General features: G+C 39.6%; 1 long non-coding RNA gene across 2 annotated transcripts in view; it reads right to left on the bottom strand.

The window, feature by feature from the left end:
- LOC113467699 overlaps window positions 1–24,917 on the bottom strand; it is a 77,467-nt gene that overhangs the window by 40,514 nt on the left and 12,036 nt on the right. For both annotated transcript variants that reach the window (XR_003391676.1, XR_003391677.1), the window contains exon 2: window positions 1,419–1,524. This is a non-coding gene — a long non-coding RNA (uncharacterized LOC113467699). The remainder of the gene's footprint in view (window positions 1–1,418; window positions 1,525–24,917) is intronic.

Here is a 24,917-nt window from a genome sequence, read left to right as displayed (position 1 = left end):
GAGAAGGATAAATAGACACAGAGAGAAATTAGAGGAGGAAGAGTGAGAGAGAGAATACTAGGGAAAGGGAAGAGATAGAGAGAGGTTGCTTGTAGAAATGTAAATAGAAAATTGGAGCAGTTGAAAATAGAGCGAAAGAGAGAGAGAGAGAGAAGGAGAGAGGGAATAAATGAGTAATGAAGATAGATGACTGTGCCGAGAGAGGGGAAGCATAAACAGAAGCAACGTATACACCAGCAGCACATTGCTTCAGCATTAAATAAAAGATAGGCTGTATGGGTATCGGGACATAAGCACATCCACTAATATCCACATCTAATTAATATGACTGATATCTGATGGCCTTAGCCCTTAGCACTCTAAAACAATAAAATTTCGTCACAGAAAATGACATTGCAATTTTTTTTTAAAGGGGTGAGGGGGGTTATTTAGTCATTATTGAATGTTAGTCCTAAATAGGTTCTAAGTGAATTTCTCACAGTACCTAATTAAAAATGTATTAGAAGAGTTAGTACTCTGTCGTATAGAAAGTCCTCAATAATCCAATTTTGCCAATTTTAACAAAACATCTCTGCAAAAAGAACTGCTTAACTGAACGAACAGCGAAGTTAATATAACTGAGAAAGAAATATCAAGCTAAAGCTAACACAACAAATACCTGCGGATCTAAATCTAATAAAACACCGTTAGTAGAGAGCAATAGACATTAGGAACGTAGAAAATGGAGGGGGAACGTAGAAAAGGGAGGGAGTCCCTTTTCCCCCCTCCCACAAAGTCTACAAGAATTCCAACAAACTAATTTAAGAAAAGAAAAATCTTAGTTATTTTTTCTTCTCTACCTTTCTTATTTTCTTCTTAATTAAACTTGTTTTTTTTTTCTAGTCTTTTTGTTTTTCTTTCTTTTCTTCAACGAAAAAAAAAAACTCCACGTGAAGAAGAAAACTATTGTTCAAAATAAAAGAGGAGATAAAAATGAATGCCCGTGGAAGAAGAAATGTAAGAACAGTAAAAAAAAAAAAAAAAAAAAAGAGAAAAAAAAAAAAAGCCCGGGGAAAAAAAAAATAAAAAAAAAAAAAAAAAAAAAAAAAAAAAAAAAAAAAAATAAATTCCAGTAAAAAAGATAGAAGAGAGAGAGAGAGTGTGAGTGAGAGAAGTGCCAGTGAAAGAAATGAAGGTAAAAACATCATCCACATTGGAAGGAGTCTTGGAGAGAAAATAGAAAAAAAAATGTGAAACAACACAAATAGAGATAAGCAAAAGAATATTAAACAAGAAGAAATAGGGAGAAGGAACAGTCCTGTTAAGCCTATACAAATTAAATGGAACTTAACAGACTGTTAGCTTAACAGGCCTTCTAGGGACTGAAAAAATATTGGTGAAATCCACCCTAGGTGACAGATTAGGTATTATGAACTTACAGATCGCTAGTATGCCAGCCATAGTATCAGATTGTGCTGTCAATAGTTCAGGACAATCATGCTGAAATTGTGATGATGGATTGATGACATCTGCTGTTGTACCAACCTGAAAAGATAAGCATAAGAAGAATTACATTAATAATAAATTAATTAAATTGGATCCTTTTGGAGAGATACTTGGAAGAGCAAGATACCACCTCAAGTGAAGAGCCAAAGACCAAGATCTCAAGTAGAAGATTCAAAGAACAGAACAAGCTACTTAGCGCTACCAAGATTCTTCAAGTGTGGCAACCCATGTTCCATTCAACCCAAGATTCCTGAATCCAAAGAGCTCACAGTATCTTTTATAATCTATATGTATACCTCCTTGCCTGAATCGGATTTTCGGTTGGAATCGGACTTATCTCCGAAGAATCTACGCTACCTGAGATTTGGTGATCTTTAGGACCTTCGTAATCCTCAACCTGACTACGGGGGTGGTCCTCTTGAGATCTTACATCCGCATGGGAACCAAGAGAACCTGTCCAACTTTAATCCTTTGCTTTATGGAAGGCCCTATTGTTCGGGTAATTGTATTGGGAGGATTTGGAATATTGATTCAGAATACTTGAGAAACGGTGATATTGGTGAGGTGAAGTATTTCTTGGGAATTTGGAGCCTTTTTGTTCCAGTGGTTCAAAATTTAGGGGCTTTAAAAGACAAGTTAATCTTCGTAACCGTAACTAAACGAGTGACGATCTCGAAATTTCGATTATTTTTATTTTCGATAGATTTGGCTATTTCCTCTCTAGAACACGTAAAGTGATCAGCCACCAAAAAACTCACAGAATCAAAGGGATCATTAAAGACTCATAAGAGCTAAACATGGATTTCGATTCATTCAAAATGTAATCCTTAATGGGGCGGTCGATAGGATTTATATTAATCTAGAAAACCAATTCGACCAAATTGAATTAGAGAGACCTGCCTCCTGTCTTTCACAAAGACACCTGTTCCAAGCCGGCAGGGAGCTTAAATCCCTTTGTTCTTTCTAATTAAATTAAGAAGGTCGGAAATCAATTACCCGCTTTCTTCCTGAACCGAAAGAGGTACTATAAAACCTAGAAGTACTGGTGTTAGAGTGGTATACTATAAAACCTAGAGAACCTAGAGTCCTAGAGGTACTAGGACCTAATTAATTGGTACCAGACCTATAATTTGGTTCATTCATAACTATTACTAGTTCGGCTTGGTCCCTTGTTATTAGGTTATTATTTGAAAGGGTAAACTCGACCGAAGAGTTTAAGGTTGATGGTTCATTGTAACAGGTTGACTTTCTGGCTTAAAACCTTTTTATTAATAAGTATGAGTACTTTGAAGTGGTTTCTATCTGGGTTTCTCCCTGTATCCAGGTGATTAGTATTATTAGTTAAGATTACTATTACTAGTAGCAGTCAAGGCGCTCCCTTTTTCCGGAGGGTGTGGGTTCAATCCCAGGCGAGGTACGGACTTTCAGTCTAAATGATTTCAGACGTTGACCATTGTAATAGTAGAGCTTTTTAGGACGAAAGAAAGAAAAAGCCTTAGGCATTAATCTGGCCTCTGAGTCTTCAGTTTGAGACTAGGTACCATGATTTTCCCCTCGACCTCTTTCATAACCACTTAACTGACTCAACCCATTTTCATCCCAAGTTGCCTTTTCAGATAACGTTTTTCACATAGTAGCTACTAGCTACATACTTCAGAGCACCAGGTTTCAAGTTCGCAATTTCATATCTGAATTTCAACACCGTTCATCCCCACCAGACATTAATTTCTACAAAACTTCACGTACGTACCTTGTTAGCACTGCAATGCCGCTGCCGAGCGATGTTGAGAGTGGAAAATCAAATCTAATAATTTAATTTGCGCCCAGACAAACAGTAATAAAATGGGGGAGAGGGAAGGGGAGAGCTGGTGAAAATTTTCATCGCATTGCTAGGAAAATATTCGGATGTAAAACACGTAGATGAGGGGGAGGGGACGAGAGAGAGGAGACAGAGGAGGAAAGCCAGGGGCAGAATAAAGGGGTTAGAACTAAGGACTCCAAGGATCTGTAGGGATATGTACTAGTATTGAAGAGAGGAATATTAGTTTCGAAGTCAAGGAAAGTGTGCCATGAATGCCATGGTATTTTTCGATCACTTTAGGGTCTGTTGTCAGGAAACGAAACGTAATCTTCTGAAAGCACATCCCTCTGGGAAGCCCAATCAGATTCGGATCTGAAAAAGATTTATCGTTCATCTTGTCTTGAGTTGAGGGTCTTATTTTTTGGACTAAAGTTAGACAGCACTTGATATAGCCTCCTTTCCAAAGATTTCACAAAACCTTGATGGTTTGGTCGATCTCTATCCAGTCTCTTCGTTGACTCCAAGGCATTCTGGTTTTAAGGATCAAAATCAATAACCCTAAGAATTTTCAATATTTACCCGAAAAATGTGGACCCTGAACGGGTACCACCAAGCAAACGGCCCTGCCGGACTAGAACAGAAAGTGAGATTTCCTGTTTTACACTCATAAAACAGGAATAATATTCAATTTCCATCTCTAGGGGTACCAGACTATTAAAGGGGTAGGAAGCGGATAGGAGGGGAATTGAGGGAGGGAGAAAGGGATGAAAAAAGGGAGAAAATGGGAGAGGAGGGAAATAAAGGGAGGGAAAATGAGGTGGAAACCATCTCTAGACTATAAAAGGGGGTAGGAAACGGATAGGAGGGGAATTAAGGGAGGGAGAAAGAGGTGGAAACCATCCCTAGACTATAAAAGGGGAAACGGATCGGATGGGAATTAAGGGAGGGAGAAAGAGGTGGGGACAGGATAGGAGAGCCAGCCGTTCCGAGAACGAACCTTACCTGTTTAGGATAAAGTCCACCTCGGGCGGGAATCGAACCCGCGACCTAGCACTTACAAGGCAGACACGCTACTCGGCCTACCTTGATAGAAGAGTGACCCGAAAGTGTCGTTGGTTTTTATACTGGGTTGAAAAGGGGCAATAGGGTGTTGGAACAATTTTGGACCATTGATATTCCGACCTTTGGCAAAACAAAATCACCATTATAAACAAATTAAATTTTTCTTCTTTCTGAAACATTCCGAACAGCTTGTACCATTGCAAGCTATCTTCGCAGCCTGATTTATCCATCACCGCCCAAACCGATTCCACCGGAGTCAACATAAACCCAATCTGTCGTGAAATTTGTTGAAACTCAACACTCTATCGTCACGAATTAACAAAATGATCATTAGTATCAACTATCAACATTTCTTTTATCGTCCTTAACACTTTCGCTGCCAAGGAATATTTTTTCTCCAAATTTTGCATTGTTCCAAGAGGGATTTTTGCTGGTGTTAAAGAAGACAAACTGCTAATCTAACATTTTAGAATTTAACGTCAGTTTGTTTGTTTGTCTGTCGGTCTGTGTCCTTCGAACAGTTTGTCCGATGTTGATCAATCGAGTCAAATTGTGTCCTTCTTGTATTGCAAGAGGAAATTTTTCTCAAAAGATTTTGGTCTCGGCACCCAAAATGAATGAATAAAATTATAGCGAAACAAATAACCGAATTTCTTTCATTTTTCTGCTGGGTGAGTTCTACAGTTTCACTGAGCCACTAGTTAGGTTTGATTAAACAACACCGAAAGTGTTAAAAGGTCATCAACAAGATAGATCTACATACTAATTATGTAGTGTGTGCCATATGGCAACATCCTAGGGAGCCTAATATTAAAGACTTGTTTACATAAATTACTCAGAACAATAGTTTTGTGTTGAAAACAACTATTTTCAGCATTTCGCCAGTTCTTACAGGGTGCACCATTAAACGGACACTAATAAATCTTTGCAAACAAATAAATAATAATGTCCCTTGTAAATTCTGGAGCGATGTTAAAATTCCTGCAACTCTTCAAGATTCTAGAAGTCACTTTTTCCATTCCCTTGAACAAAGGTGTGTTCCGGCGGAACATTTGATTTTTGACAAAAATACGGATTGTTCCGGGAAATAACGTACGGTTGGCAACCCTAATATTAGTGGATGTGATGCTTATGTCCCGATACCGATACAGCCTATCTTTTATTTAATGCTGAAGCAATGATCTACTCGGTGATTTATAATACGGCCTACTAATCCCCTCCGGTTTAACATATTCATTAAACGCAGCTTCATTAACGCTTAACGCGTACTGAACGCATGTTCACGATGCAAATTTATCATCCCAATGCGTTCTTTCGAATCGTGTTCTAAATAAAACATATGGGATATGGGATTCTTATGAATGGGATATGGGATTCTTAATATGACTAGACTAGACTACACTAGATTAGACTACGCTGCGCTGTAAAAAAGTAATTCTCGTAGTTTTTAAAGAGGTCTTATCGTCCCGAAATCGAAAGGAGGACAGGATAGGAGAAAGCCCGCTGTTCCGAGAACGAATCTTATCTATGTAAGGATATAGTCCGCCCCGGGTGGGAATCGAACTCGCGAATTAACGCTTACAAGGCAGACGGTCTACTCTCCACGGCCACTAGGCTTTTTTTCTCTCCTTAGGACTCTATCAGGTAGACCTGACTGCAGGTACGGCTGAAAAGGTCCGCCTGTCAGGTCTACCTGATACCTGATGTAAACATGGAAGACTTTTTGGTGTCATTCTCTCTTACAAACCAAACATTGGAGTCGAAAATAAAGAAAAAAAAATGGATAAAGAAAGAAAGAGGAAACCAATAAAAAAAAAATGAGAAATCCACCACCCTTTCTAAAGATTTCAAAACAAAAGCCTGCCTGGCACACTTCTAGACATTCCATCAGAGAGGTATGCACTATGCGCTGATGGTTCCAAGCTTCTAAGGGCAGATAGTTAAATTTCCAAGACTTCGTCACTTGATGTCTGCTATGTTATTGGTTCCAGTCTTTCTTCTCTCCTCGCTTTCGGAACGATAAGACCTGTGCAGTTGTTGCCTCTATCAAACCTGGTCGGGGGAAAAGTTTACCCAATGGTATGTAACTTTTCCATACGAATTACAAGTTTACAAGCTACATACATTCCATGCGAATTACACGGTAGGTAATTCCTATAAAATATAATACCCAAATCTCGCGTATGTATGTGCGGTATACGGGTACATGGTAATGGAAAACATTTGTTACCTAGTCGGGGATTAGAAATGTGAGAATGAGGATTGTCTGGAATTTGAATATCCTCAATTTTCCTCTTTCTCCTCCACCACTTTCTCTTTCTCCTCCCTTTCCTTCGCTTTTTCCTCATCCTTTCTCTTCTCGTTTTTCTCTCCCTTCTGCTTCTTTTTCTACTCCTCCTTCCCCTCTTCCACCTTCTCCTTCTCTTGTTTCTCCCTTTCCTTTTCGTTTCCCTCCTCTTTCTTTATCCTCTTCTCCTCCTCTACATTATGCTTCTCCTTTTCCTTCTAGAATACTAGAATCCTCCTTCTCGTTCACCTATTTCTTCTACTCCGTCTTTCTTCCACCTTTTCCTCCTCTACTTTTGGTCCTCCTCTTCTTTCTCATTCTTCTCCTCCCTTCCCTCTTCTCCTTCTAATCCCCCTCCCACATCTGGTGGTTACAACCGGGGTACCATATCACATAAACAACTCCAATCCTTCTTCGTTTATGAGGCCCTGGTGAGATTCCATAAAACAGAGGAAGAGAGAAAGGATGCGTTGAGAACAAAGAAAAAGGGAGGGAAGAGGAAAAAGGGGAAGAAGGATTGGAGTTGTTTATGTGATATGGTACCCCGGTTGTACCCACCAGATGTGGGAGGGGGATTAGAAGGAGAAAAGGGAAGGGAGGAGAAGAATGAGAAAGAAGAGGTGGACCAAAAGGAGAGGAGGAGAAGGTGGAAGAAAGGAGGAGTAGGAGAATGAGGTGAACGAGAAGGAGGAAGACTAGAAGTAAGAAAAGGAGAAGCATAATGTAGAGGAGGAGGAGAAGAAGAAGATAAAGAAAGAGGAGGGAAACGAAAAGGAAAGGGAGAAACAAGAGAGGGAGAAGGTGGAAGAGGGGAAGGAGGAGTAGAAAAAGAAGCAGAAGGGAGAGAAAAACGAGAAGAGAAAGGATGAGGAAAAAGCGAAGGAAAGGGAGGAGGAAGAGAAAGTGGAGGAGAAAGAGGAAAATTGAGGATATTCAAATTCCAGACAATTCTCATTCTCACATTTCTAATCCCCGACTAGGTAACAAATGTTTTCCATTACCATGTAGGTACCCGTATACCGGTATACCACACATACATACGCGAGATTTGGGTATTATATTTCATAGGAATTACCTACCGTGTAATTCGCATGGAATGTATGTAGCTAGTAAACTTGTAATTTGTATGGAAAAGTTACATTCCATTGGATAAACTTTTCCCCCGACGAGGTTTGATAGAGGCAACAACTGCACAGGTCTTATCGTTCCGAAGCCGAGGAGAGAAGAAAGACTGGAACCAATAACATAGCAGACATCAAGTGACAGAAAGGTCTATGCCTTAGCGCTTAGCCTGGATTGAACGCTGAACCTCAACGATTTGATTCCGCTCACTCAAAATTCAAACACAACACGAACGCACGAGCCTAGACAATCGAAGACACCAAAATCCCCAAACACAGGAGTCAAATGTCTGGTTTAAACAAGGCAACCAAAAACATCTTCAAAATCTACATATACACAGTAGCCAAATGGTTTAAAATCGCCTGAACACACTGCTTCAAGCGTGCCCAACGGAAGCACAGAATAACAATTGAGAAGATCATTATCTGCACATTCGATGTTTAGATAACTAAATTATGAAAGGAGTTGCTAAATTATCATAATTTAGCTACTCCATTCGTAGAGTGTACAGGAGCCAAATTTGGAAGGATGCAATCCCGGCGATTTTTCGCGTATCGGCAAGACTGGATCTCGCGCGGACCAAGGTCACAAATAGTGGCGTATCGTCAATTGAGAGATTATACAGTTCGGTCTTAGAATAGAATAGAATATTTGTCCTTCAAGTGACAAAGTCTTGGAAATTTAACTATCTGCCCTTAGAAGCTTGGAACCATCAGCGCATAGTGCATACCTCTCTGATGGAATGTCTAGAAGTGTCTTGAAAAGGGCAAGAAACACAAGCAACATCTTAATGAATAAAACATGACGGAAGACAAAGCGAAATTACTACCGAAAAAAAGATATTTATACAAAAAGAGCAGCAAAAAACAACAACAACGGGGGTAATAAAACACAGTTGTTATGATAGGGCTCGTGTTGTTGGTATTTATTTTATATCTTGTCTGCATTTATATCTCTTGTTGTATCTCTTATATTTATATCTCTTGTTATTCTCTTGTTGTAAGTATGAAATTAAATACATCTTGCTTTCGTCTTCCCCGGGAAAAATACACCCGGGAGAATAATTCCGAGTTACAGGATCAAGTGGAAGACTTGAAGGAAAAAGCCCACCTTGTCCGGAAGGTGACCTGCCTCGGAAGTATACTGTTGGCGCTCCCTTGGCCGCGTTCTAACTAGTTGTAACTTTTGTCCCCCTCATCTTCTAGGTATCAATCGCTTAGGCGTTTAATCCTAACCGAGGCATGGACTTTTAAATCATTTATTTGAGAAGTCATGCAAGATGAATACGTCTAAAGGTCTGGACACACATAACCGCGCTGACATACGGCCAAGTGTTGGACGTGCTACGGCCAGGAAGAAAAACAAGGCATTTGAATGTAAAGGGTGCGACAGTCCTAAATTCCTGTGTGCGGAGTATCCACAAGAATTTCGAAAGACATCCAATCGAAAGGGTAGGCTATCATAACAACACAAAATCTCCCTTTATGAATTCCAAGACGGACGGGTTCGACAGAGCAGAAACATCTTCTAAACAACGAAATGGGGAGATTGGGAAGCGAATTTCGGCACGGTTTAAAGAAAATTGGAGAAAGCCATCATCCGTGGGGTGGTCACCCACCCCTCATTACGGAATCCTCACAACCACTTAACATTTTGTAGCTTTTGTCCCCTTCACCGTCTTTTCTTTGAGGGGGAGGGAGTTGGGAGAACGGAAGTCAGTTTGGGGGAGAGGGCAGAGGAGGAAGAGAGAATGTTTCAGAAGGGGAAGGGGAAAGAATTGGAGAGGAAGATGATGTGGAAAGAGATTGAGGGACAAAGAGGTATATCGGGGGAGTAAATAGGACGAAGAAGCAGAGGTGTAGGGAGGGAGAGAATTGGAGGAACAGAGGATGTTTAAGAAGAAGGAGGAGGAGAAAACTGGAGAGGACGATGACGTTTAAGAAGGAAAATATTGAGGGACAAAGAGAGCAAGAGGAGGGGAGGGAAATAAGAGCAAGAGGCAAGAGAATATTAAAGGAGGGAGAGAAGGGGGGGGAGACGATCCTCAAAAGAGGGAGGGTAGGTACTGAAGTATATTAAGGGAGGGAAAGAAAGGGAGGAGGAGAGGATGAGGAGGGACGAGAAATGAGAGCAAGAGACAATGAGGATATTAAGGGAGGGGGAGAAAAAGAGGAAGAAGATGCTTAAAAGAGGGAGGGAACTGGAGGGGAGCAAGGCGAGTGCAGTGACCACTACGCCATGGGAGCTGACTTTAAGAAGGAAAATATTGAGGGACAAAGAGAGCATGGGAAGAGAAATAAGAGCAAGAGGCAATGAGGATATCAAAGGAAGGAGAAAAGGGGAGGAAAAGAGGATCCTTAAATGAGGGAGGGTAGGTACTGGAGTATATTAAGGGAGGGGGAGAAAACGAGGAAGAGGAGATCCTTGAAGAAGGGAGGGAACTTGAGGGGAAGATATTATTTAAGGAAGGGAATGGGAGGAAGAAATGGAGGATGATGTTTAGAAGGAATTAAGGTTCGTTCAAGAAAGAGGAAAAGTCGTTGGAAATGGTTTTCTTCGACAAGAACACTTTGTGGTCCCTGGCAGGGCAAAATAGTTTATCAGTTCTTCTTATTCACACGAAGTGAATGTTAGTAGAAACTTCAAGGAGTGAGGGTAGGCTAGTGGGATGGGTCCCTTGGCTATCAAAGAAAGAGGTTTAATAAATAGAACTGTACCTAACTGCTGAGCTCTTATCGTCCTGAAATCGAAGAGAGACGGAGAACAGGATATAATAAAGCCAGTCGTTCCGAGAACGAACCTTATCTAGGGTGAAGTTCACTCGGGTGGGTTTCAAACCCGCGACCTAGCGTTTAGAAATCAGAAGCGCTGCCTTCCAAACTAACTAGTCTGAGATCAAGTATAGTACTCTTATCCCAGTAATCAGTAAGTAGCTCTTAGCCGTCCCGTCCCCGCTCTATACCTACTAACCCACTTTGCTCCCCGTGAAACAGGCTTTACGACATTTTGCCTCCGCAGCGACTATTATGTTAAGGATTTCGCCCTGAACCATTATGTTTTCCCAGTTTATGATGTTAAGACCTTGTTTTGACTTCTTACATCTTCCATTAACATTGTGCTCGTTGTCAAATAAAACTCGGCGCTTTATTGAAATACATCGCTTGAAATTTTGGCCCCGTTTTAACGAGCGCTCAAAATCTCTTGAAATTTTGGGCCTTTTTACATGGTTTTGAAGTTTTATTAAAGAGATCACTTATAAATATCTTTCTTCAACTTTTCTTGATAAATCAAAGTATTGCAAGTTACAAGGCCTTTTTCGGTAAGATTCCAAGTATGTACTGTACATACCTAAGGATCTAGGGGATAAATGTAAATCCACACATTATCTTTTTATTATTAATTTTTTAACTATTTACTTTCTATTTGTTACCAAACATTTTATCAAAATTAACCCAAGTTGATGGGTGGATTTTCTTCTTCTTCTCTCCAATCTCTTTCTTGAACATGTGTTTGATAAACACTACTTTGTCACATTTTGTCATACCCCTTGTAAAAAAAACCAATAATAATAATAATAAAATTAAATACCCCTAATAACCGAGAGTACTGTGCTAATCATACGGTGGATAAAAAGGGGCGAGGGGGCGGGGTGGGTGTAAAAAATACGAAATCTGGAGGGGTGACATTTTACTAGTAACCCATGTAAAGAAACATCTGGCCAAACCAAAACGTGTAAGTCCATGTACAGGGTGACTTAGAAATGAAAAATAAGTCCGATTCCTACTATGTATAAGTTCAATGGAAGTCACAGTATCACAGTATTATTATTATTACACAATTGGATCAAACTTTATTTACAGATGGTAACAAAATGTATCTACATATAAATACAAAATAAAGTTTGATCAAGGGTGGGGTTAATGCCTATGGCATTCTCACAGTACTTACACAGCATTGGACGGTAATCGGATAGCCTTTTTAAAGAGGTTTTTGATAGAGGGAACTGTAAGAACGGTGGTATTCCAAATCGATGAGAGCAGGAGGACAGGATAGGAGATCCAGCCGTTCCGAGAACGAACCTTACCTGTTTAGGATAAAGTCCACCTCGGGCGGGAATCGAACTCGCGACCTAGCACTTACAAGGCAGACGCCTACCTTGATCGAAGCGTGACCCGAAAGGCTTGTCGATTTTTATACTGGGCTGAAAAAGGGCAATAGGTTGTTTGGACTATTTTGGACCATTGATATTCCGACCTCTGGCAAAACAAAATCACCATTATAAACAACTTAAATTTTTTTTCTTTCTGAAACTCCCTGAACATCTTGTACGATCGCAAGCTATCTTCGCAGCCTGATTTATCCATCACCAATTCACCACCCAAACCGATTCAAGCGGAGTCAACCCAAATCCAATCTGTCGTGAAATTTGTTGAAACTCAACACTCTATCGTCACGAATTAACAAAATCATCATTAGTATCAACTATCAACATTTCATTTATCGTCCTTAACACGTTTGCTGCCAACGAAAGGAAAGCCTTTTCAAATTTAGCATTTTTGCTGATGTCAAGGACACCTTTTTCGGAACGTCGCACTTTTGCTGCAAAGATTTTTTCTAAAAAATTTTGGACTTTTGCTGCCAAGGAAGCCTTTTTAAAAGTTTTGCATTATGTATGGGATTTTCTCTTTGCATTATGTGCCATGCGGGATGTTACCAAAGACAAACTGAGTTCCTGTGGGCGTTTTCGAAAACAACCCAAGCCGCACCTTATGAAAGCCTTTTAAGAAATTCTAATAGACCTGATGGAGCCCAAAAATTACTGAATTATAGTGAAACCGAGACTTGGGTGTAGAGGCAAATAGCCCTAAAGGATGGGTTAAGCTTCTATGAATCTAGAATCTAGGTTGTTAAAATTTAGTTGAGCAGCGAAAGTGTTAAAAAATCATCAACAAGATAGATCTACATACTAATTATGTAGTGTGTGCCATATGGCAACATCCTAGGGAGCCTATAATATTAAAGACTTAAATCTCATCACTGGAGCAGTCACATGTTTTAAAACCTACTCGGTGATTTATAATACGGCCTACTAATCCCCTCCGGTTTAACATATTCATTAAACGCAGCTTCATTAACGCTTAACGCGTATTCGACGCATGTTCAAGATGCAAATTTATCATCCCAATGCGTTCTTTCGAATCGTGTTCTAAATAAAACATGTGGGATATGGGATTCTTATGAATGGGATATGGGATTCTTAATATGACTAGACTAGACTACACTTGATTAGACTACGCTGCGCTGTAAAAAAGATCACGTAATTTTTTAAGAGATCTTATCGTCCCGAAATCGAAAGAAGGACAGCATAGGAGAAAGCCCGCCGTTCCGAAAACGAACCCCATCTGTGTAAGGATAAAATTCGCCCCGGGTGGGAATCGAACCCGCGAACTTAACTAGGCCACTTTTTTTTCTCGTGAGGTATCAATTTATTTTGATCTGATCGATACTACAATTTTTGGTGGTAAACATCGAAGATTTTTTGGTGTCATTCTGTCTATGTTGTACAAACTAAAAAATACGTATATGATAAAAAAACAGGACTCAAAAGAAAAATATGATAAAAAAAAGGAAACCAATAAAAAATTGAGAAGTTAAATTTATTTCTCAATTTTAGTTCAAATAATTTATATTTTGGAACGCATGCTTCATTTAAATCTAATTCTTTTTGATAGGCGTGGAATATTTTCGGGAGAAAAAAAAATCAAGGGGGGGAAAAGGGCAAAAAATTAAGGGCAGAAAAAAGGTCTACGATAGCCCGCGATAACAAACATAGTATCAACATCTGGTAAGGTTTCGTGGGGGCAAATTTTTGAGTTCTACCCCTGTCACTAATCACAGAGTTATTGGGTGTATCCTCCCGCCTCTCCCGAAAGAGACCCAGAAATAATTCAAATGAACCGTTTGAAGCATGCTGGACAAATAATCCACCTACAGCTGACGATAAGGATTTGAAAATTTTATTAAATAAATACCTAACATACATCAGACGTATTTTTTATCTATGTAGGCACTAATTTGAGACGCGCCGTACTCCTGGGACACCGGCATACTACGACACAGAGACTACAGAGAGACATGCTAACTTGAGTCTGACGGGGATTTAGGACTTCCTGTGAGACATGTTAACACGGGGGTAGGCACTATGTCAAACGAGCAAAACGAGGGGGAGGGGGTGGTAATTGCTAACCCCTTGGGGTAGGTAATCCCCTATTCCTTAGGGGTAAGACTTAGAGGTGAGTGAATTCCCTATTTTTAGGGATGGGGTATAACGGAGGGTATAGTATTTAGTGTCAAATTTTCAAGTATCTTTAGGGACCTCGGTACTTAACTTGTCAAATTGTTAAGGGTGCGTACTTTATTTATAAAAGAGTGTAATTTATTTCCAACTCATACAGCGTGATGACATCACTAAGTGCGCCGCAGGCGACCCTCGTGCCAAAATAATAGGCCATAGAATAGATGTTACAATAGAATATGCCTTGTTTATTCTGCTAAAATAGGTCTAAACAAGACTTTATTATGCAGATAGCTATTTTTATTTATGTAAATGTAAACAGTCGAGATACTCCAGGGACTACATTCATGTCTAAAGTTGACAGTCGAAACTAAAAATAAAGCATAATAAGTATCTATTCTATTTTATTTAAAGCCTCTGGAACTGCTGGCAAAAAAAAGCACTCTCAAGTCCCTCTTTCTACCGCGAGTAGTTCTGAGTCTCTGACTGTTAAGAGTTAAGAGGCAGAAAACATCAATAACTAATTTGGATAATTGTTTATGCACCTTGTACCTTGTACCTAATAGTACCTATTTAATTCAAGTACCCAAGTCTGCTGACTTTAAGTACTTGTAATACCATTTTATGGAACTGTTACAAGGGGTTTAACAGTGAAGGTAAGGTAAGGGGAGGGGGGGTGGTGGCATGTTATGTGGGCTGCAGGGGTAAAATAATGAGAATTTCTACTATGCTAATTATATGTGACTCGGATTAATTTTAACGACTAAGTGGGGATTAATTTTCAAGTAGGTACCCATACCACCATAATGTTACCTACCTAGGTACATGTAATGTTGCCTAGGGTAGGGATGTTAAGTAGGGATTTAATTTAGTGACGGGATATGCCACAATATTTCGAATCGGACTTATTTTTCATTTCTAAGTCACCCTGTACATGGACTTACACGTTTTGGTTTGGCCAGATGTTTCTTTACATGGGTTACTAGTAAAATGTCACCCCTCCAGATTTCGTATTTTTTACACCCACCCCGCCCCCTCGCCCCTTTTTATCCACCGTATGATTAGCACAGTACTCTCGGTTATTAGGGGTATTTAATTTTATTATTATTATTATTGGTTTTTTTTACAAGGGGTATGACAAAATGTGACAAAGTAGTGTTTATCAAACACATGTTCAAGAAAGAGATTGGAGAGAAGAAGAAGAAAATCCACCCATCAACTTGGGTTAATTTTGATAAAATGTTTGGTAACAAATAGAAAGTAAATAGTTAAAAAATTAATAATAAAAAGATAATGTGTGGATTTACATTTATCCCCTAGATCCTTAGGTATGTACAGTACATACTTGGAATCTTACCGAAAAAGGCCTTGTAACTTGCAATACTTTGATTTATCAAGAAAAGTTGAAGAAAGATATTTATAAGTGATCTCTTTAATAAAACTTCAAAACCATGTAAAAAGGCCCAAAATTTCAAGAGATTTTGAGCGCTCGTTAAAACGGGGCCAAAATTTCAAGCGATGTATTTCAATAAAGCGCCGAGTTTTATTTGACAACGAGCACAATGTTAATGGAAGATGTAAGAAGTCAAAACAAGGTCTTAACATCATAAACTGGGAAAACATAATGGTTCAGGGCGAAATCCTTAACATAATAGTCGCTGCGGAGGCAAAATGTCGTAAAACCCGTTCCACGGGGAGTCAAGTGGGTTAGTACAGAGCGGGGACGGCTGAGAGCTGTAGTTTTCTTCCAAAATTATATATGAAGCTAGTATATCAATGCCTAGTAATTACTTTTTCCACCCTAGTTAGCTTGGAAGGTGGCGCTAAAGTGCCTCTGACTTGTGATCGCTAGGTCGCAGGTTTGAAACCCACCCGAGTGAACTTCACCTTAGATTTGATAAGGTTCGTTCTCGGAACGACTGGCTTTATTATATCCTGTACTCCGTCTCTCTTCGATTTCAGGACGATAGGAGCTCAGTAGTTACAGTTCCCTCTGTCAAACCTCTTATTTCTTCGATAGGGACCCACTAGCCTACCTCACTCGGTTTCTACTAGCATCTTACTCGTTTCAAGAAGAAACTGATAAACTATTTCGCCTTTTCGCCTCGCCAGGGACCACAAAAAAAAAATGCAACCAGTCTGCAGTTTGAAGAGTGAAGATATTGAAGAACCAACTGAAGCCTGAATGATGACAACTCTGGAAAAAAAAAATGCAACCAGTCTGCAGTTTGAAGAGTGAAGATATTGAAGAACCAACTGAAGCCTGAATGATGACAACTCTGGTACATACATATACGTTATGATTTATCTCCCTCCTTTTCTGTCTCTATCTCCTCTGTCCTTCCTCCCTCCATCTCTCTCCCTTTCTCATTGTTTTCGTTTAATCATCTTTATCAAAATGATCTCCCGAAATTCTTCTTACGTTGCTTTTCATTTGCATACTTCCCTTCATTTCTTTCTTCTCCTCCTCTCCTTTATCGTACTCCTTTCCCTCTCCCTTTACTCTTCTGCTCCTCCCTCCCCTCTCTTCTTATTCTCCTTCTCCCCCTTCTAATCATAAACATTATAATTTACTGTCAATTTCTTCTCTTCTCTTTCTTTTGTCTTTTCGCGTCACATGATTCTCCCTCTCCTTTGTTATCGTTTCTCCTCCTCCTCCTCCTCTCCTTCCTTCTCTTTAATATGCTTTCTCCTCCTCCTCCTCCTCTCCTTTCCCACTCTTCCTCCTCCTCAAGTATTAGGGTTTATCCAATTTTTCTACTCTTCTTCTCTTCCTCCACCTACCCTTCTCCCTTTTATTATGTCTTCCCTTCTCCTTCTCTTCTTCTCTTCCTCAAGTATGTTAATATGTTTCCTCCCATTTTCCCACTCCAGCTCCTCCCTCTGCCTCCTCCTCCTCCTCCAATAAAAACAAACGCATCTTGTCAAGCGGAAGAAGGGAGGGAGAATGGAAGATATAAGAAGTCAAAACAAGGTCTTAACATCATAAACTGGGGAAACATAATGGTTCAGGGCGAAATCCTTAACATAATAGTCGCTGCGGAGGCAAAATGTCGTAAAGCCTGTTTCACGGGGAGCAAAGTGGGTTAGTAGGTATAGAGCGGGGACGGGACGGCTAAGAGCTACTTACTGATTACTGGGATAAGAGTACTATACTTGATCTCAGACTAGTTAGTTTGGAAGGCAGCGCTTCTGATTTCTAAACGCTAGGTCGCGGGTTTGAAACCCACCCGAGTGAACTTCACCCTAGATAAGGTTCGTTCTCGGAACGACTGGCTTTATTATATCCTGTTCTCCGTCTCTCTTCGATTTCAGGACGATAAGAGCTCAGCAGTTAGGTACAGTTCTATTTATTAAACCTCTTTCTTTGATAGCCAAGGGACCCATCCCACTAGCCTACCCTCACTCCTTGAAGTTTCTACTAACATTCACTTCGTGTGAATAAGAAGAACTGATAAACTATTTTGCCCTGCCAGGGACCACAAAGTGTTCTTGTCGAAGAAAACCATTTCCAACGACTTTTCCTCTTTCTTGAACGAACCTTAATTCCTTCTAAACATCATCCTCCATTTCTTCCTCCCATTCCCTTCCTTAAATAATATCTTCCCCTCAAGTTCCCTCCCTTCTTCAAGGATCTCCTCTTCCTCGTTTTCTCCCCCTCCCTTAATATACTCCAGTACCTACCCTCCCTCATTTAAGGATCCTCTTTTCCTCCCCTTTTCTCCTTCCTTTGATATCCTCATTGCCTCTTGCTCTTATTTCTCTTCCCATGCTCTCTTTGTCCCTCAATATTTTCCTTCAAGTGACTGAGTGAACTTTGCAGTTTTATATGGTGTGTAGTTAACAAGCTAACTCAAGTAAGTCATGTGAAGCTAGCAGCGGTAAGTGTGATGTGTTTTGACAAGTGAGTGCAGCAGTGATGTGTTAAATGATGTTTGCTGAGCGGTACTGAGTGACCTTTGCTGAAATAAAACACTAAAACAGGTCTGTGAATTGTAAATCGTACAATGCACTTATTCTCTTAGTATTTCGAGACTTAGAGGCTGGAATCAAATCGTTGAGGTTCAGCGTTCAATCCAGGCTAAGCGCTAAGGCATAGACCTTTCGCCAGACAGAATCGTGGATATGGTAGCACATATGTAACCCCGTAGATATATCAGCCATCTGGACAGTTCCCAATTGACTGGACATGCGATTTACTTGATGTTTTCTGCGACATAATGTGCTATAAAAGATTCACTTGTCAAGTGGCACAAATGTTTGCAATAACGCGTATGCAAGACAGCGCGGCGAGTTGAATTAAATTGAGACAACTAAGCATGCATTGAAGTGGAGGCAAGATCGCGTGACCATTTGATGTTGACAAGTGACTGAGTGAACTTTGCAGTTTTATATGGTGTGTAGTTAACAAGCTAACTCAAGTAAGTCATGTGAAGCTAGCAGCGGTAAGTAAAGTGTGATGTGTTTTGACAAGTGAGTGCAGCAGTGATGTGTTAAGTAATGTTTGCTGAGCGATACTGAGTGACCTTTGCTGAAATAAAACACCAAAACAGGTCTGTGAATTGTAAATCGTACAATGTACTTATTCTCTTAGTATTTCGAGACTTAGATGCTGGCGTACAGTATTTTAGTGTTAGAATTATCGCGTTTTCGTACACGATAATTTATCGTGTATACTTCTCATTACAATGCATCCTCTTTATATTTAGCCATCCGGTGTGAATACCTGTCCTACGATTCTCCCTTTTGCTCCAGAGACGATCATTTTCGGGCTTCGTATTTCAGCGGATGGATCCACCAGATTTGTGTTTTCTCTTCAGCCTTTGTTCACCAGATAGGTTTGGTCAAAAGGAAAATACCTTTGACCATTTTAAATGGTCTAGACTCCAGATTCGTATTTAATTAACCCAAATTTTAGGCCTGTTTGCCCCCACACCTAAGGCCAGCCACTCACTATCAGGTAGACCTGACAGGTACATCTGATCATTTGCGCCTGTCAGGTCTACCTGATACCTGATAGTGAGTAGGTGGCCTAAGCCTCAGTGTGTACTTTTTGTGTGCGAAATAAGGCCGGCTTAAGATATAAATCAAATAGAATTGAAAGGCCCCAAGTGGTGAACTATGCCAATTAGCGGCACCGTTTTGACTTGTGAGAACACAAAAAATGTGTTCCTTGCAATAGAAAATGTGTACTTGCAAATATTGTGCCACTTTGATGATGCAACGCCCCTTTGTTGCAGTTTCCGACATTGATATTACGTAGTTTTGCCGATGTCAAAATATTTTTCGGCTCCTTTTAGTCATTTAGTGCCTTGTTCGTCTCGGAGATTGGCCATCAAAGCAAGTCATTGTGTCAGCAATTAATTATAATGTTTGCCAATAATTAAAAAAAAAAATTGCCAATAATCATTTGCAATTTTTTTTTTTGGTATCCAAAAAGTATGTAACTACTTAGAGGAAATTTTTCAACGCATCCTTTCTCTCTTCCTCTGTTTTATGGAATCTCACCAGGGCCTCATAATGTCTCCCTCCTCTCCCATTTTAATCCCTTTTTCACCTCTTTCTCCCTCCTTTAATTCCCATCCTGCCCGTTTTCTACCCCTTTTACAACAATCGCCGGGATTGCATCCTTCCAAATTTGGCTCCTGTACACTCTACGAATGGAGTAGCTAAATTATGATAATTTAGCAACTCCTTTGATAATTTAATTATCTAAACATCGAATGTGCAGATAATGATCTTCTCAATTGGTATTCTGTGCTTCCGTTGGGCACGCTTGAAGAAGTGTGTTCAGGCGATTTTAAACCATTTGGCTACTGTGTATATGTAGATTTTGAAGATGTTTTTGGTTGCCTTGTCTGGTTTAAAGACATTTGACTCCTGTGTTTGGATTTTGGTGTCTTCGATTGTCTAGGCTCGTGCGTCCGTGTTGTGTTTGAATTTTGAGTGAGCGGAATCAAATCGTTGAGGTTCAGCGTTCAATCCAGGCTAAGCGCTAAGGCATAGACCTTTCGCCAGACAGAATCGTGGATATGGTAGCATATATGTAATCCCGTAGACATATCAGCCATCTGGGCATTTTCCAATTGACTGGACATGCAATTTACTTGATGTTTTCTGTGACATAATGTGCTATAAAAGATTCACTTGTCAAGTGGCACAAATGTTTGCAATAACGTGTATGCAAGACAGCGCGGCGAGTTGAATTAAATTGAGACAACTAAGCATGCATTGAAGTGGAGGCAAGATCGCGTGACCATTTGATGTTGACAAGTGACTGAGTGTTGCAGTTTTATATGGTGTGTAGTTAACAAGCTAACTCAAGTAAGTCATGTGAAGCTAGCAGGGTTAAGTAAAGTGTGATGTGTTTTGACAAGTGAGTGCAGCAGTGATGTGTTAAGTAATGTTTGTTGGGCTGTACTGAGTGACCTTTGCTGAAACAAAACACCAAAACAGGTCTGTGAATTGTAAATTGTACAATGTACTTATTCTCTTAGTATTTCGAGACTTAGATGCTGGCGTACAGTATTTTAGTGTCACAATTATCGCGTTGTCGTACACGATAATTTATCGTGTATACTTCTCATTCTCATTACAATGCATCCTCTTTATATTTAGCCATCCGGGGTGAATACCTGTCGTACGATTCTCCCTTTTGCTCCAGAGACGATCATTTTCGGGCTTCGTATTTCAGCGGATGGATCCACCAGATTTGGGTTTTCTCTTCAGCCTTTGTTCAGCAGATAGGTTTGGTCAAAAGGAAAATACCTTTGACCATTTTAAATGGTCTAGATTCGTATTTAATTAACCCAAATTTTAGGCCTGTTTGCCCCTACACCTAAGGCCAGCCACTCACTATCAGGTAGACCTGACCGGTACATCTGATCATTTCCGCCTGTCAGGTCTACCTGATGCCTGATAGTGAGTAGGTGGCCTAAGCCTCAGAGTGGACTTTTTGTGTGCGAAATGAGGCCGGCAACTGAAAGGGCCCAAGTGGTGAACTATGCCAATTAGCGGCACCGTTTTGACTTGTGAGTTGATCATTTCCGCCTGTCAGGTCTACCTGATGCCTGATAGTGAGTAGGTGGCCTAAGCCTCAGAGTGGACTTTTTGTGTGCGAAATGAAGCCGGCTTAAGATATAAATCAAATGGAACTGAAAGGGCCCAAGTGGTGAACTATGCCAATTAGCGGCACCGTTTTGACCTGTGAGTTTGTGAGAACACAAAAAATGTGTTCCTTGCAATAGAAAATGTGTACTTGCAAATATCGTGCCACTTTGATGATGTAACGCCCCTTTGTTGCAGTTTCCGACATTGATATTACGTAGTTTTGCCGATGTCAAAATATTTTTCGGCTTCTTTTAGTCATTTAGTGCCTTGTTCGTCTCGGAGATTGGCCATCAAAGCGAGTCATTGTGTCAGCAATTAATCATAATTTTTGCCAATAATTAAAAAATTGCCAATAATCATTTGCATTTTTTTTTTTGTATCCAAAAAGTATGTCACTACGTAGACGAAATTTTCTTCTCAATTTTCATACAGCAAGTGGGGAAAATTCACCTGTGACATTTTCATCTATTTTTAATTCCCTCCATTCTCTCCCCCTCCCTTCTCCCTGACTACTGGCTTTTAGCCGGGCAAATAATAAGAGGAAGGAGAGAGAGAGAGAGAGAGTGAAGGAAAATGGTGTTAAATATCACGATACTGTATCGTGTGGCACGATCCTCTATTATTTTCTGTTTATAAATAAAATAGAGAGCTAACCATAATTCAGTTCTCAAAAGAAAAGCAATACAGCATTTTCATCTATTTTTAATTCCCTCCATTCTCTCCCCCTCCCTTCTCCCTGACTACTGGCTTTTAGCCGGGCAAATAATAAGAGGAAAGAGAGAGAGAGAGAGAGAGTGTGTGAGAGAGAGAATGAGGGAGGGAGAGGAGAAGAAAAGACAGAGAGAGAAAGAGAGAGAGAAGGAAGGAAAATGGTGTTAAATATCACGATACTGTATCGTGTGGCACGATCCTTTTTGTTATTTTCTATTTATAAATAAAATAGAGAGCTAACCATAATTCAGTTCTCAAAAGAAAAGCAATACAGGATGCCCCCGAGACCATGTGACTCTTATGAGAGAAATACATAAAACAAAATAGGCTATCTACATAAAAAAAAAAAACAACAAAAAACAAACAAACAAACAAACAAACAAACTGACAAATTAGAATATTAAATAAAATAAACAATAAAATATAAAACTAACTAAGTAGAACTGAATCAAAAAGCACAAGATTTTTTAAATTTTAGTCCTCTGGATTTCAGCTATTTGTACTCAGAAAAAACTCGGTCATTGAAAAATTGAACGAATGACTGAACAAATAAATAGATAATGAAATATATAGGTACCCAATGTGTATAAAAAATTGAATAAAAATTGAGGCTGAAGAATTTTAAATGGACAAGAGAATGGAAAAAGTGACTTCTAGAATCTTGAAGAATTGCAGGAATTTTAACGTCGCTCCAGAATTTACAAGGGACATTTATTAGTGTCCGTTTAATGGTGCACCCTAAATAATGAAATATATACCCAATGTGTATAAAAAATGGAATAAAAATTGAGGCTGAAGAATTTTAAATGGACAAGGGAATGGAAAAAGTGACTTCTAGAATCTTGAAGAATTGCAGGAATTTTAACGTCGCTCCAGAATTTACAAGGGACATTATTATTTATTTGTTTGCAAAGATTTATTAGTGTCCATTTAATGGTGCACCCTGTAAGAACTGGCGAAATGCTGAAAATAGTTGTTTTCAACACAAAACTATTGTTCTGAGTAATTTATGTAAACTAAATTCAAATATACAGGGTCCGCCAGAACTTTGAACTTTCAGAAATTTTAGAAACACAATTTCTATTATTTTCATTTCATTTTAAAAATTAAAGTGGATTTTTTTTTCTCTGCAAAAATGGAAATCAGTTGCCAAACACACTTCCAAATTCTTTGAAATTTCATCAAATCGACAACGAAATTTAGGGTGTTCTGCCAAAATGTTGAATGACAAAAGCTCAAATAGTCTATCGTACTTTTCCCAACCACCCTGTATAACTCGTTTTTACTAACATAGGTAATTACCACAACACAAAAGAACGAGTCCAGAGCTACAAAAAAGCTCGTTCTTTGCAAAAAAAAAAAAAAAAAAAAAAAAAAAAAAAAAAAAAAAAGGGACCAGAGCAAAAAAAAAACCTTTTTTTTAAAAAAAAAAAAAAAAAAAAAAAAAAAACACACAATTTTTTCCCCAAGCTCACGATTTTTCGCTAGTTGTACCACATTCGCTGGGTGGGTTCGCTAGTTGTACACTCGCGGTGGGTTCGGCGAAGGAGAAGATGGAGTAGGTCAGAGGACCACCAAAGTTAGAAGACCCTACTGGGAGATATAGAGGGTCCGGGAGTCTCCCCTAAAGTCGTGAGATCGTGTTACTGGCTTCTTCGGTGATTTAGTACCGTAGCTGGAATAATTTACAAATAGATTCTGACGTGACTTTGTGAAGAAGAAAAAAGTAAGACTCTTCACAGTTTTAAAACTTTATAAATTTTGTGGGTGTCAAATTTGAATTTATTTCTCACCTCCCCTCAAAAACCATCCCAGGATACCAACAACAATGACCCCTATTGATTTTCACATGATACCTAATCGTTTGTATTTCTCCATTGATAGAGACATTTTTGGTTTTAGAAATTGATACCATGTCAGGGGAGAAACCCAGGACCTTTCCTTGGGGATAAAGGGACCTTTTAGGTACAAGGTCCTTTCTTTGGGAATAAATAATAATAGTGCTGATTTACACTGCTCGCATAGGACTGAAAAGTCCCTTTACTCCAGCATCATAATGTATTGACGTATCTCTTTATGTCTACACATAATACCCATTATATCTCGGATACATATTTATGTACTTGTACATTATAGGATTTAATTTATGATTTGGTATGCTTACATCTATTGTGAATTCCATACCTCGGCTGGGATTGAACCCACGCCCTCCTGTTTACCAGGCGAGCGCCTTGACCACTACACCACCGAGGCAGGTGGTGTAGTGGTCTGGATATTTTATTGCCATTCGGGCACTGGGCACTACATTAAACCAGTAGTTGCGGCGTTAGTTTAGAAAACAGGAAAAATTCTTATTTACTACAGAATTTGTAGCACATACATCTTTTCTTAAAGTTGGGATATTGGGGAAACTGCAGGTCCCCTAAACCCTCAAATCAGGGCCTGGTTAGATGGAGATGTACTAATTTCTAAAACCAATATTTCAGCCTCCCAATTTGAAACCTCGTAAAAGAGAGGAAGCTCCTACTGTTTTTAGTTTTTGGTGTTTCTTCAAAAAGGTTCTTCAAGAATATTCAAATGAGACTTTAGATTGGATCTCATCATTTTTTAAGAGAATAGAGCAATAGAGAATACATATTGGAAGCGCTAACTTATTGAGAGAATATTTGAGATAGAGAGCGTCACTTTAAAATGCATGGTTTGTCATTTCTTCCTCTTTCACTTCACAATCTTCACATCAAAAGAAAACAGGGAAGAGAGCGGCAGAGGAGGAGGAGGAGAAGAGAGAGAGAGAGAGAGAGGAGGAGGAGTAAAAGAGGAAGAGAAAAAGACGCAGAGGAGGAGGAGGAGGAGGAGGAGGAGGAGGAGGAGGAGAGAGAGAGAGAGAGAGAGAGAGAGAAAGAGAGAGAGAGGAGGGGGAATAAAAGAGGAAGAGAAAAAGACAATCGGATGAAGACAGGAAGAGGAAGGAAGAGAGGAGAGGGAGGGAAAGGGACGAGGAAGCAATTTCACGCACTCATATTTGTATGTAGTTTTTTTTTTTT

This window comes from Diaphorina citri, unplaced genomic scaffold (assembly GCF_000475195.1).
Source record: "Diaphorina citri unplaced genomic scaffold, Diaci psyllid genome assembly version 1.1 scaffold531, whole genome shotgun sequence".
Taxonomy (NCBI): domain Eukaryota; kingdom Metazoa; phylum Arthropoda; class Insecta; order Hemiptera; family Psyllidae; genus Diaphorina; species Diaphorina citri.
Note: the sequence above shows the minus strand (reverse complement) of the source record. Positions and strands in the feature narration are given on the sequence as shown.